This window comes from Scyliorhinus canicula, chromosome 12 (genome assembly GCF_902713615.1).
Source record: "Scyliorhinus canicula chromosome 12, sScyCan1.1, whole genome shotgun sequence".
Classification (NCBI taxonomy): domain Eukaryota; kingdom Metazoa; phylum Chordata; class Chondrichthyes; order Carcharhiniformes; family Scyliorhinidae; genus Scyliorhinus; species Scyliorhinus canicula.
In genome coordinates this window covers 132126146-132138378 of record NC_052157.1, presented here as the reverse complement: position 1 = coordinate 132138378, position 12233 = coordinate 132126146, and the positions used below count along the sequence as shown (strand labels likewise).

Genomic DNA, 12233 nt, shown 5'->3' with positions numbered 1-12233 from the left:
GGGTATACTTATCCCTTTCCATCACTAATGTAAAGGTCACCGAATTGTGGTCACTGTTTCCAAAGTGCTCACCTACCTCCAGATCTAACACCTGGCCTGGTTCATTACCCAAAACCAAATCCAATGTGGCCTCGCCTCTTGTTGGCCTGTCAACATATTGTGTCAGGAAACCCTCCTGCACACATTGTACAAAGAATGACCCATCTAATGTACTCGAACTATATCTTTTCCAGTCAATATTTGGAAAGTTAAAGTCTCCCATAACAACTACCCTGTTACTTTCGCTCTTTTCCAGAATCATCTTCGCCATCCTTTCCTCTACCTCCCTAGAACTATTAGGTGGCCTATAGAAAACTCCCAACAGGGTGACCTCTCCTTTCCTGTTTCTAACCTCAGCCCATACTACCTCAGAAGAAGAGTCCCCATCTAGCATCCTTTCCACCACCGTAATACTGTCCTTGACTAGCAGCGCCACACCTCCCCCTCTTTTGCCCCCTTCTCTGAGCTTACTAAAACACCTAAACCCCGGAACCTGCAACAACCATTCCTGTCCCTGCTCTATCCATGTCTCTGAAATGGCCACAACATCGAAGTCCCAGGTACCAACCCATGCTGCCAGTTCCCCTACCTTATTTCGTATACTCCTGGCATTGAAGTAGACACACTTCAAACCACCTACCTGAACACTGGCACCCTCCTGCGAAGTCAAATCTGTGCTCCTGACCTCTATACTCTCAATCTCCCGTACCCCAAAACTACAATCCAGGTTCCCATGCCCCTGCTGAATTAGTTTAAACCCCCCCAAAGAGCACTAACAAATCTCCCCCCCAGGATATTGGTGCCCCTCAGGTTCAGATGTAGACCATCCTGTCTATAGAGGTCCCACCTTCCCCAGAAAGAGCCCCAGTTATCCAGAAATCTGAATCCCTCCCGCCTGCACCATCCCTGTAGCCACGTGTTTAATTGCTCTCTCTCCCTATTCCTCATCTCACTATCACGTGGCACGGGCAACAACCCAGAGATAACAACTCTGTTTGTTCTCGCTCTGAGCTTCCATCCTAGCTCCCTAAAGGCCTGCCTGACATCCTTGTCCCCTTTCCTACCTATGTCGTTAGTGCCAATGTGGACTACGACTTGGGGCTGCTCCCCCTCCCCCTTAAGGACCCGGAAAACACGATCCGAGACATCACGTACCCTTGCACCTGGGAGGCAACATACCAAACGTGAGTCTCTCTCGCTCCCACAAAATCTCCTATCTGTGCCCCTGACTATTGAGTCCCCAATTACTAATGTTCTACTCCTTTCCCCCCTTCCCTTCTGAGCAACAGGGACAGACTCCGTGCCAGAGGCCCGTACCCCATGGCTTACCCCTGGTAAGTCGTCCCCCCCACAAGTATCCAAAACGGTATACTTGTTACTCAGGGGAACGACCGCAGGGGGTCCCTGCACTGACTGCTTCTTCCCAGTCCCTCTTACAGTTACCCATCTATCTCCAGTCTTTGGTGTAACTACTTCCCTGAAGCTCCTATCTATGACCCCCTCCGCCTCCCGAATGATCCGAAGTTCATCCAGCTCAAGCTCCAGGTCCCTAACACGGTTTTTGAGGAGCTGGAGTTGGGTGCACTTCCCACAGATGAAATCAGCAGGGACGCTGACGGCGTCCCTCACCTCAAACATTCTGCAGGAGGAGCATTGTACTGCCTTCCCTGACATCACCTCTAGATTTTAAAAAAAACAAGAAAAAGAAAAAGAAAGGAAGAGCTTACCTGATATTACTTCAAACCCTGCTCCCGCTGAAAGGTAAGCAAATTTAAAGGCACTCACTCACCTTCACGACAGGCCCCTGCTCCCGCTTCCCAACCACTGTGGGGTGGGGGGGTTGGTTAGAGGAGGAGGTAGGATGGGAAACACTCACGAAGTGTTTCAGGTTTAACTGTCACTTGCCAACAGCCTCTCCACAAACCACCTTCAACTTAGGCTGACCGCACTGCACGTATGCAAATTTCCCCAGAACAGCTGATCAGTAGCTCTGCTCTGCTGCCCTCTGCTGGATGATTGCCTTCACTCAAACTCCTCGGGTCTTCTTCGCAGATTCACCTTCAACTTAGGCTGACCGCACTGCACGTATGCAAATTTCCCCAGAACAGCTGATCAGTAGCTCTGCTCTGCTGCCCTCTGCGTTGGACGCTTCGCCTTAATCTGTGCAATTTCTGGGAGTTTCCACTCTATCTTGCAAGCAGCAGTACCTCTGCCTGCCATCATAGGCACTGCTTAGGAGTGAAAAGTACTGAGAGGTGTGGGCGGGAGCCAGCGAATCATGCGCACATGTTTTGGGGTTGTGAAAAGTGGGAAGATTCTGGGCGGGAGTGTTCATGGTCTTAGCCAGGATAGTGGAGGAGGAGGTGGATCCGGACCCATTGGTGGCAATATTTGGGGTTTCAGAGAGGCCGGAGCTCATGGAGAGGAGGAAGGCCGATGTTGTGGCCTTCGCCTCTCGGATTGCGCGGCGGGGAATTTAGCTGGAGTGGCGGTCGGCATCACCACCGGGGGTAGCGGCTTGGTTGGGTGACCTGCACGACCTCCTGCAATTAGAGAAGATAAAGTATGAGTTAAGGGGTTCTTCAGTGGGGTTGAGGAAAGGTGGGGGATGTTTGTGACCGGGTTTGAGGGGCTGTTTGTCGCGTGGTGGTGGTGGGGGTGGGGGGGGTGAAAAAGGGGAAAAATCTGTACACTGTATAGTTGATTGCTGGGAAATATATTTCCTGGAGCATTTATTCGCTGTAACCTGTTTTGATACATGTTTGTAATAAAACACATTTTTTAAAAATGGAGGGAAAAGTACATCCTCAATATTCTCTTGAGCCAATTTTCAGTCTAATTAATCTAAAAGTAAGTGACTTCAGTAAATTGGAGCCCCAGCTTTCAATAGTTGCACTTCTGAGGGATGCTCTCCATCTGTGTTTTGGACCCCTCTCCTGGGAAGCTCCCTGATGGAATGAAATTACTGCTACCTCTCTGGTTGCCTTCAGGTTTACCATCTGCTTTACCACAGAAAATTTTAAACAGTATTTCGGAAAAGTATTTGGCATACTGCACAGTTATGATGTGAAGATTATCAAAATGCTGCCTGAACTGCCATAGATAGGAGATATGGGCTTTGCAGCAGTAGAACAGTTTCATTCAGAGAATGTTCCTGCTCCTGCTCCTCTTCAGCTTCTGATTACATAGTTATTATTTTTGTTTTTATTTATATTCTTATTATACACTTATTATTATTATTTTTAATTATTATTATTTTAAAAAATTATTATTTTTATTATGCAGCGCAGTGTCCCTTAACAGTTTCTCCCTCTTGTCCTGGTATAAATTCTTCAAAAGAAATGTCTCTGAGCTACAGTTGTATATGCAGTTGCATTCCTTTTAAAAAAAACATTTGATTGAAGGCATTTTAAATATACACATGAAATGAAATGAAATGAAATGAAAAATGAAAATCACTTATTGTCACAAGTAGGCTTCAATGAAGTTACTGTGAAAAGCCCCTAGTCGCCACATTCCGGCGCCTGTCCGGGGAGGCTGGTACGGGAATCGAACCGTGCTGCTGGCCTGCTTGGTCTGCTTTAAAAGCCAGCGATTTAGCTCAGTGAGCTAAACCAGCCCCTAAACCATAATCACAAAAATACAAAAACTAGGTAACAAACCCCCCCCCCCCGTCCCTGCACCAGCCCCCCCCCCCCACAACCAACACCCCCCACTCAACCTGCTGTCACCCCAGCACCAGCCTCCTTTTCACCTTTTCACCCCCACCCAAACAAAAATTAACCCGCCCTCCCCCCTGCGCTGACGACTGTGCCAAATCACTTGCCCTTACCCCTGCGATCGGCAGCTCCGAGTCCCGCCTGCACAACAGAATTGGCCTCTGGGCTATCACGAAGGCAAAGACCAACAAGTCAGCCTCTCTCCCCACCTTGTACTCCCAGATCCTCCGACACTCCAAATATCACCACCTCCGGACTCGGAGCTATCTCTACCCCCAAAACCTTTGACATTATGTCCGAAATCCCTTCCAAAACCCCTTCAACCTTGGACACACCCAAAACATATGCACATGGTTCACCACCTCCCCCCGCACACCGGCCACCCCTATCCTCCACCCCCTGAAAGAACCAACTTATCCTGGGCACCGACATATGGGCTCTACGCGCCACCTTAAATTGAATAAGACTTAGTCTAGCACACGAAAAGGACGCATTCACTCTCCGCAGAGCTTCCCGCCACACTCCAGCCCCCAACACCCCTCCCACCTCCTCCTCCCACTTGAGCCTGACATCCACGGGAACAAGCTCCCTCTTCATCAGCTCCCCATACATGTCCGCAACCCTGCCCTCCCCAATTTCATCCTCGGACAAAAACTTGTCCTGGAGCACCGGGGATGGCAATGTTAGAAACAATGGCACCTCCTTCCTAATAAAGTCCCTAACCTGCAGATACTTGAACCTATTCCCCTTTGGTAACTGGTACGTCCCCTCCAGCTCCTCCAGGTCTGCAAACTTCTCTCCTACAAACAAATCCCTAAAGCATTCTATCCCCACCTGCCGCCACCCCTGGAACCTCACACCCAACCCTGCCGGTGCAAGCCTATGATTGTTGCAAATCGGCGCCCATAGTGACTTGCCATCTAATCCAAAGGGCTGTAGACACTGGTTCCAAACTCTTAGTGCTGATACCACCACTGGTCTTGTGGAGTAATAACTGGTGAGAACGGAAGAGGCGCTAACAATAGTGCCCTGAAGATGGTCCCCTTACACAAGGCCACCATCTACCCCCAAACCAACCGCTCCTTCACTGCCCATCTCCTAGCCATTGGAATATTTGCTGCAGGGAGGCAGAAACCTCCCTCATATCGTTCAGCTCCACATAATTCCGGATGGCCGCACTCACCCTCTCGCAAACCCCTTGCCCGCTATTAACCCCACATCCAACCTCCACTGTGGCCGCTGAGGCTCCCCCTGCTCTACCCGCAAATCCACCCAGTGTAGCGCATGGTCAGAGACAACAATCACCAAATTCTCCGATTCTACCACCCCCGCCAACAACGCTTTGTCTAAAACAAATAAATCAATCCAGGAGTACACCCGGTGCACATGCAAGAAATATGAAAACTCCTGCACCATAGGCTTCCCAAACTGTCACCGGTTCTCTTCACACCCCCCCCCCCCCCCCCCCCAAATATGCTGCATAAACCCCAACATTTCCTTTGCTGTGTCCGAAACCTTCAGGGACCTGGGGCACTACAGGTCCAACCCAGGATCCAGAACCGTATTGAAATCTCCCCCCATAATCAGCTGTTGCATGTCCAGGTCTGGAATCTTTACTAATACTCGCCTGTTTATGAAGCATTCCTGCGTGAGATAGTTCACTTCCTAATCATCTTGGGTGATCCCGACTTGAGGAGAAAAGAAACATGTGTTACCATAATGCGTGCATTTCTACTTTACAGCGTGGTTTTTGTTAGGGAATGCATTTGAGGTGGGGGGAGGGGTAGGGGTGCATGCAGGCCAAAGAAGCAGTATTTAAAGACAGCATTTGCTGTTTGCCTGATAACAAGCCACAAGATCTCTCACCCAGCCTCTCTCAGCTCAATGCCATCATCCCAGTTCCGTGTCTCGCTTGTTATTTTTTCATTTATCCTTTAAAGACACAAAGTTTTAACATTTTTGAGAACATTGAGTTGCTTCTTGCACACCTAATGTACAAACTGGATTTTTTTAAAAACTATATTGGGGCAGCAGGGTAGCATGGTGGTTAGCATAAATGCTTCACAGCTCCAGGGTCCCAGGTTCGATTCCCGGCTGGGTCACTGTCTGTGTGGAGTCTGCACGTCCTCCCCGTGTACGTGGGTTTCCTCCGGGTGCTCCGGTTTCCTCCCACAGTCCAAAGATGTGCGGGTTAGGTGGATTGGCCATGCTAAATTGCCCGTAGTGTCCTAATTAAGGTTGGGGGGGGGGGGGGGTTGTTGGGTTATGGGTATAGGGTGGATACGTGGGTTTGAGTAGGGTGATCATGGCTCGGCACAACATTGAGGGCCGAAGGGCCTGTTCTGTGCTGTACTGTTCTATGTTCTATATTTAACGAATAACAAGTAGTTTCTGGTGATAGTTTGATTGCTACAATACTGCATGCAACAGTTATGCATGACAGTAGAGGCACTTTGAAGTGTCAGTCACAAATTTAAAGCTGAAGCATTGTGGTGTGAAGAAATTATGCTTGTGCTTCATATGTTCAATTGCTGAGGCTTTGCAACGTTTAGGCAATGGTAATTATAGCATGCACAGTACAGGCTTCAAATTAATTTGAGGAATCAAATTGCAGACACTCATCCTCAAGCTTAAGAATTACTTCCATTTCTGCTCCAAAGGCTTGTGGTGAATAGCACTCATGCAATCACCCACAATGTTGTGCGCGAGGTGATTTATATGAATGAGTGAACTGAAATACCTTAAATGAAATGTACTACTGTATTGAGAGGAGGCCCAATTCAAAGTAATTTCAAATCTTTTATATAATTTATATATTTATGACAAAAGAAAAGGAAGAGACAATTTTCTGAGAGGCTTTGTCCATTTCCCAACATAACCTCTATGGACTGGGATGGAGATGCGGCCAAGGAAATAGTCTGCTGGTTCTCTTGATGACCAATACTCCTCCAAACTTTAATGCAACTAATTAACTGAATTTAAAAATAAAACTTTTCCTTTCAGCTGCCATGGAAACAATTGGCTCAAGTCCACTACTGGAAGTGCCTGAGGTGTGCAACAATAATTTTTCAGCCTCCCGCACTGTTGATGCAGGCACAAATTATTCTCTTAAAGTTGGCCCTGGAAAATAGCCAGAATCTGTGGCAGACCAATGAAGAGAACAGAATTGGCACAGGGACATTTTTTGTGACAGTAATGATGATGTTCTCCACTGTTAAATAACCTGCTGGCATTAACTGCCGAGGTTCATACGTGAAGGAAAGCCATTTTGACAAGTTGTCAGAGGAGTGCAAAAAGGCATGAGTGCCATTCATCCGTCACCGTTTTTTTGAAGCATATAAATTGTGATGGGAAACTGAGAGGAACTAACAAGCATATGGGGAACATACTTACAATATTATGGATTTTTAAAAAATCTAATGGCTTTCTCGTTGAACGGTCAATACAGTAATGTAAGGTGATAGTTATTGTTGTTGGCATGGTATTGTTGGAACAGTTCTGTGCTTTGTTTGGCAGAAAAAAGCATGCAATATCTTCTATATCAAGTCTGTAAGTGAATTGCAATGTAACTAGCATCCAACTGTTAAAAAAATGTTTCAATCATTATTGTAGAACTGTAAGAAAATATGGCTGCATCTGCCGTGAACAAAGTTTCTGATCTGACCGAGGAAAAGGCAACCAAATATAAAAGTGCAGGAGAAAGCTTTCCTTAAGTTGTAGTGAGTTGGCAGTATGACATCACCAGTACAGTACTGCAGTATTCAGAAAGTATTTTTTTTTGTATTACCGAACAACCTGAACTGCAGATGTTTTACAACAGAAAACTCAAGGCACACCCTTCATAATCTTTTCAGAAAATAATGTTCCAAGGAAGTTTCAAATGTACACAGCTCTTGCAGAAAATATGTGGAAAAGGATCATTTTTTACTGTTGACCCCTCATTGAATTAATTTCAAGCCATTTGATATGGTGAATAACCATTTCTGACAAGTTCAGTGTTTCAAATAGACACTACAATTACTTAAACAAAATAATAAAAAAACAAATATATAGCACCATTTACAACCATAGGTTGTCCCAAAGCCAATAACATATTTTTGACGTGTATTCACCGTTAGGATGTAGGAAATGTGACAGTCAATCTGGAAGCTTCTACAAACAGCAGTGCGAAATGACTAACTAAGCCATTTTGTGATGTTTATTGATGCATAAATATTGTCCAGTACACCAGAGATAACTCCAATGCTCTTGGTGTGGAATCTTTAAGTCCACCAGATGAGACCTGGATTTAACATCTGAAAGACAGCATCTCTGATGGTAAATGGCAACCTAGATTTTGTTCAAGTCTCTGGAGAGGGTCTTCAATCACAACACATTCAACTCAGGTAAGAGTGCTGCCAACGGAGCCACGACTGACAGCTTAAAGTAAAATAATCGCTAATAATTTTATGCCAACATCTCAACAGTGAGCGCACTTCAAAAAGCACCTCACTGGCTATCAAGTGCTCTTGGACATCTGGTGGTCATGAAGGGTGCTATGTGGATAAGGGAATCCCAGGGGTATGGGTGGTATCCAGGAAAGAAAGGCGAGTTGATACCACAACCAGATCAATCATCATCTTATGGAATAGTGGAGCGGAATCAGAGGGCTGAATGGCCTACTCCTGCTCCCAAGTCCTACTTGGATTGGATTGGATTGGATTTGTTTATTGTCACGTGTACCGAGGTACAGTGACATTTTTTCTACAAGCAGCTCAACAGATCTTTCAGTACACGGGAAGAAAAGGGAATTAAACAAAATTCAAGAAAATACATAATAGGGCAACACAAGATATACAATGTAACTACATAAGCATTGGCATCGGATGAAGCATACAGGGTGTAGTGTTAATGAGGTCAGTCAATAAGAGGGTCATTTAGGAGTCTGGTGACAGTGGGGAAGAAGTTGTTTTTGAGTCTGTTCGTGCGTGTTCTCAGACTTCTGTATCTCCTGCCCGATGGAAGAAGTTGGAAAAGTGAGTAAGCCGGGTGGGAGGGATCCTTGATTATGCTGCCCACTTTCCCCAGCAGCGGGAGGTGTAGGTGAAATCCATAGATGGGAGGCAGGTTTGTGTGATGGACTGGGCGGTATTCACGACTCTCTGAAGTTCCTTGCGGTCCTGAACTGAGCAGTTGCCATACCAGGCTGTGATGCAGCCCAATAGGATGCTTTCTATGGTGCATCTGTAAAAGTTGGTAAGGGTTAATGTGGACATGCCGAATTTCCTTAGTTTCCTGAGGAAGTATAGGCGCTGTTGTGCTTTCTTTGTGATAGCGTCGACGTGAGTGGACCAGGACAGATTTTTGGAGTTGTGCACCCCTAGGAATTTGAAACTGCTAACCATCTCCACCTCGGCCCCGTTGATGCTGACAGGGGGTGTACAGTACTTTGCTTCCTGAAGTCTTCCCGAGGTATTTAAATCTCGCTTTATTTCTCCTCAAATCTCTCAATTAACATGACGAAAAAAAATCAGGTCATGATCCTATTTCTGTTTGTGTGAACTTGCTGTATTTAGTGCCGCACAGTGGTTAGCAATGCTGCCTCACAGCACCAGGGACCCGGGTTCAATTCCAGCCTCGGGTGATTGATTGCCTGTGTCTGCGTGGGTTTCCTCCGGTCCGGGTGCTCCGGCTGCCCCCCACAGTGTGCGGACTAGGTGGATTGGCCACGCCAAATTGCCCTTCAATGTCCAGGGATGTGCAGGTTAGGTTATGGGATTAAGGGGATGGGGCGAGGTGGACACTCTTAAATGGGCAGAGTGCTCATTCGAAGGGTCAGTGCAGACTCCATGGACCGACTCCTTGTGCACTGTGGGGATCCGATGAATCTATGATGATTCTATGATTACGACAGTGACTACGCCTCAAAAAAGTACTGGGTTCGATGTAAAGCGCTCTGGGGCGTGGGGAGAAAGCGCTTTATATTAAAAACACCTACGAGTCCTTATCCTCAGGCGGCAGCTTTCAAAGCGTTAAACCGCCGACCAGATCCTGTGACCCCGCCCCCCGTCCAATCGGCAGCCGTGGGGATCTGGCAGCGGGCCAATAGCAGGCGGAGATTCCGTGCGCCCGGCCGTCAGTCAGTCAGGCCCGGCCGGCGGAGCGCAGGGGACGGGCGGAAAATCGGGGGCAAAGATGGCCGCGCGGCCGGCTGAGGCGAGGGACCGGGAGCGAAATACGGTGAGTAACCGCGGGTGGCGGATGGCGGGGTTAACGGTGAACGCTGGCGGGGGGTTTTTGCCGGCGGTTGGCTGCCGTCTTTTCCTTTTGGCAAACAACAGCTCGAGCCCCCCGCGCGCGCCCGGGCGGCCGTTACCCGGTCTCCGGGAGCCGCCCTCTTCAATCGAAGCCCTTTCGGCCATGGTCCCGGTCTTCCCCCCCACCCCCCGGGGCCTCGGCGCGTAACTGTTTATCCTTCACCTCGCTGCAGAAACAATATAAGGTGACACTCTTCGCACCTTCCGACCAATCGCTCCTCATGGGGCATTCGTCCCGCGCAGTACGATGCAGCTTTGCAAGTGTTTGCTGTTTATAATTTTAACACGCGATTCGACTGTGGGAGGCATCGCTACTGAATCATGTCGACCCCCCCCCCCCAATGTATTTGTCTAGATTGATAAGAACTGAAAGATCGAGTTAGAGTCGGGTTCTTCAAACCAGGGTTGTCGGAGCCAGTTTTCTTTAATTGTTTCCTTAGCAGTACCAACCGTGTGTGTGAGGGGACGGCAAGAGTTGTTGTACCTGATGATCTTGTCTTTAAGATGCATCCATTCATTGATTTGACCAACTACATTGCAAGATTAATGTGACCACGTCTTTTTTCCCCCTCAACGCTGGGATATTTTCGTTGAAGCCTGTTTGCTGCTGCTGCCAGATCCTGAGCGGTTTGAGCTGTTCATGCTGATCAGACTCAGCTGGTCTCTTCCTTCTCCTTTTAATCCCCCCCCCCCCCCCCCCCCGCCGCCGCCGCCGCAATTTGGTTCAGTTTCGATTTCATGTGGAAATGCAGTTTGTAGGGTACGTAGTTAGAATTTAGCTTCATTTTTCTCTACAATTGTTGTGGTCATTGACAGAGGGACATTAAGTAAATGGCTATTAGAAGTTTATATTTTTTTTATTGCAACGATGTTTGTTTTTATATGTTTATTAAAAGAGGCATTTTGAAATATCACTATCTATTTAAACTGATTTCAATATAGCATAGTTATATCTACTGCAAAAGAACAATCCAATTCAACGGAGTTTGAGATCTACAAGTCTGCATTTTGGTGAAAGCTCAAATTACCAATTGTAATGACTATTCCGGTATGTTTCAGATTGATTTGAGAATTCTTGGTGCCACATTGACGTGCAAATCCTAGGAAATAAATGATAGTTTCTTAGAAGTGAAAACAAGCTTGCAGTATAGTGGAACAGAAATAATTTTTTCATGGGATGTGGCCGTCTCTTAACAAGACTAGCATTTATTGTATCTTGAATGTGATGGTGTGCTGTCTTCTTGAACCACTGCAGGATATGCGGTGTAGCTACTGCTTCAGTGATGTTGAGTAGGGATTTTCAGGATGTTGATTTAGTGGCAATGTATTTCCAATTCAACATGATGTATGATGGATGTGCACTTACTGCTCTTTGTTCCAGGCAGTAGAGGTCACTGGTTTGGAAGATGCTGTCGCCAAAGCCATGACAAGTTGCTGCAATGCATCTTGTATCTGGCACACAGTGTTGCCACTGTCCCACAATGGTGAAGGGAGTGAATGTTTAAGGTGGTGGATGGGGTGCTGATCAAGTGGGTTAGTTTGTCCAGGATTGTTCGTATTGGGCTTCTTGAGCATTGATGGAACAAGTGGAGAGAATGTTATCACACTCCTGACTTTGCTTGGATGGTGGAAAGGTTTCAGGGTGACAGGAGGTGGGTTACTTGTCACATTACCGAGCCCCTCTCCTCCTTGTTTGTGACTTTCCAGATGAGTTTCCGGTAAACTGTGACTCCCCAGGATGTTGGTGAGAGATTCAGCGAGGGTAATTGAATGTCTCGGGAGGTGGCTAAATTCTCTTATTAGAAATGGTTATTACCTGAAACTTATTTGGTGCAAATATCACCAATTAACTGAAGTTAATTACCAATAATTAACACAATGATTGTTCTATATTATAAATAAATGGATTAATTTTTGTTTTACAGGGAATCAGAGGAATTTCTATGTACAGGAGAATTTTTACCGATCAGTATACCCCCAATTCAACAAGGATTTGAGAAACAAAGTAGGGCAAATGGATGTGCTTGGGCAATCACTGAGCCAAAATTGAGCACAATATAATTTGGAAGAGAAATGATAGAGCAACCAAATCAACCTTGCAGTCAAATAAAATAAGTAAAATCCAGAAGCAACGTCCGGTCCATAGTCAGGAAGATCATAGAAAGCTCAGGTAGGAATT

General features: G+C 46.6%; 1 protein-coding gene and 1 long non-coding RNA gene across 10 annotated transcripts in view; one reads left to right on the top strand and one right to left on the bottom strand.

Annotated features, from left to right (window-relative positions):
- Positions 1 to 5263: 5263 nt before the first annotated feature.
- Positions 5264 to 10662, bottom strand: LOC119974857. The gene is made up of 3 exons (XR_005462597.1): positions 10539 to 10662; positions 5625 to 5690; positions 5264 to 5446 (listed from the first exon to the last, which is right to left on the bottom strand). It is a non-coding gene; the product is annotated as an uncharacterized LOC119974857 (long non-coding RNA).
- Positions 9824 to 12233, top strand: part of tpst1 (tyrosylprotein sulfotransferase 1) — an 82767-nt gene continuing 80357 nt past the window's right edge. For 4 of the 9 annotated variants that reach the window (XR_005462593.1, XR_005462594.1, XM_038814170.1 and 1 more), the window contains exon 1: positions 9824 to 9977. The gene's annotated coding sequence lies outside the window, so the exon portion shown is untranslated. Of the gene's footprint in view, positions 9978 to 11979; positions 12225 to 12233 lie in introns of all 9 variants that reach the window. The other 5 variants (XR_005462595.1, XM_038814172.1, XM_038814169.1 and 2 more) reach the window with 2 other exon arrangements.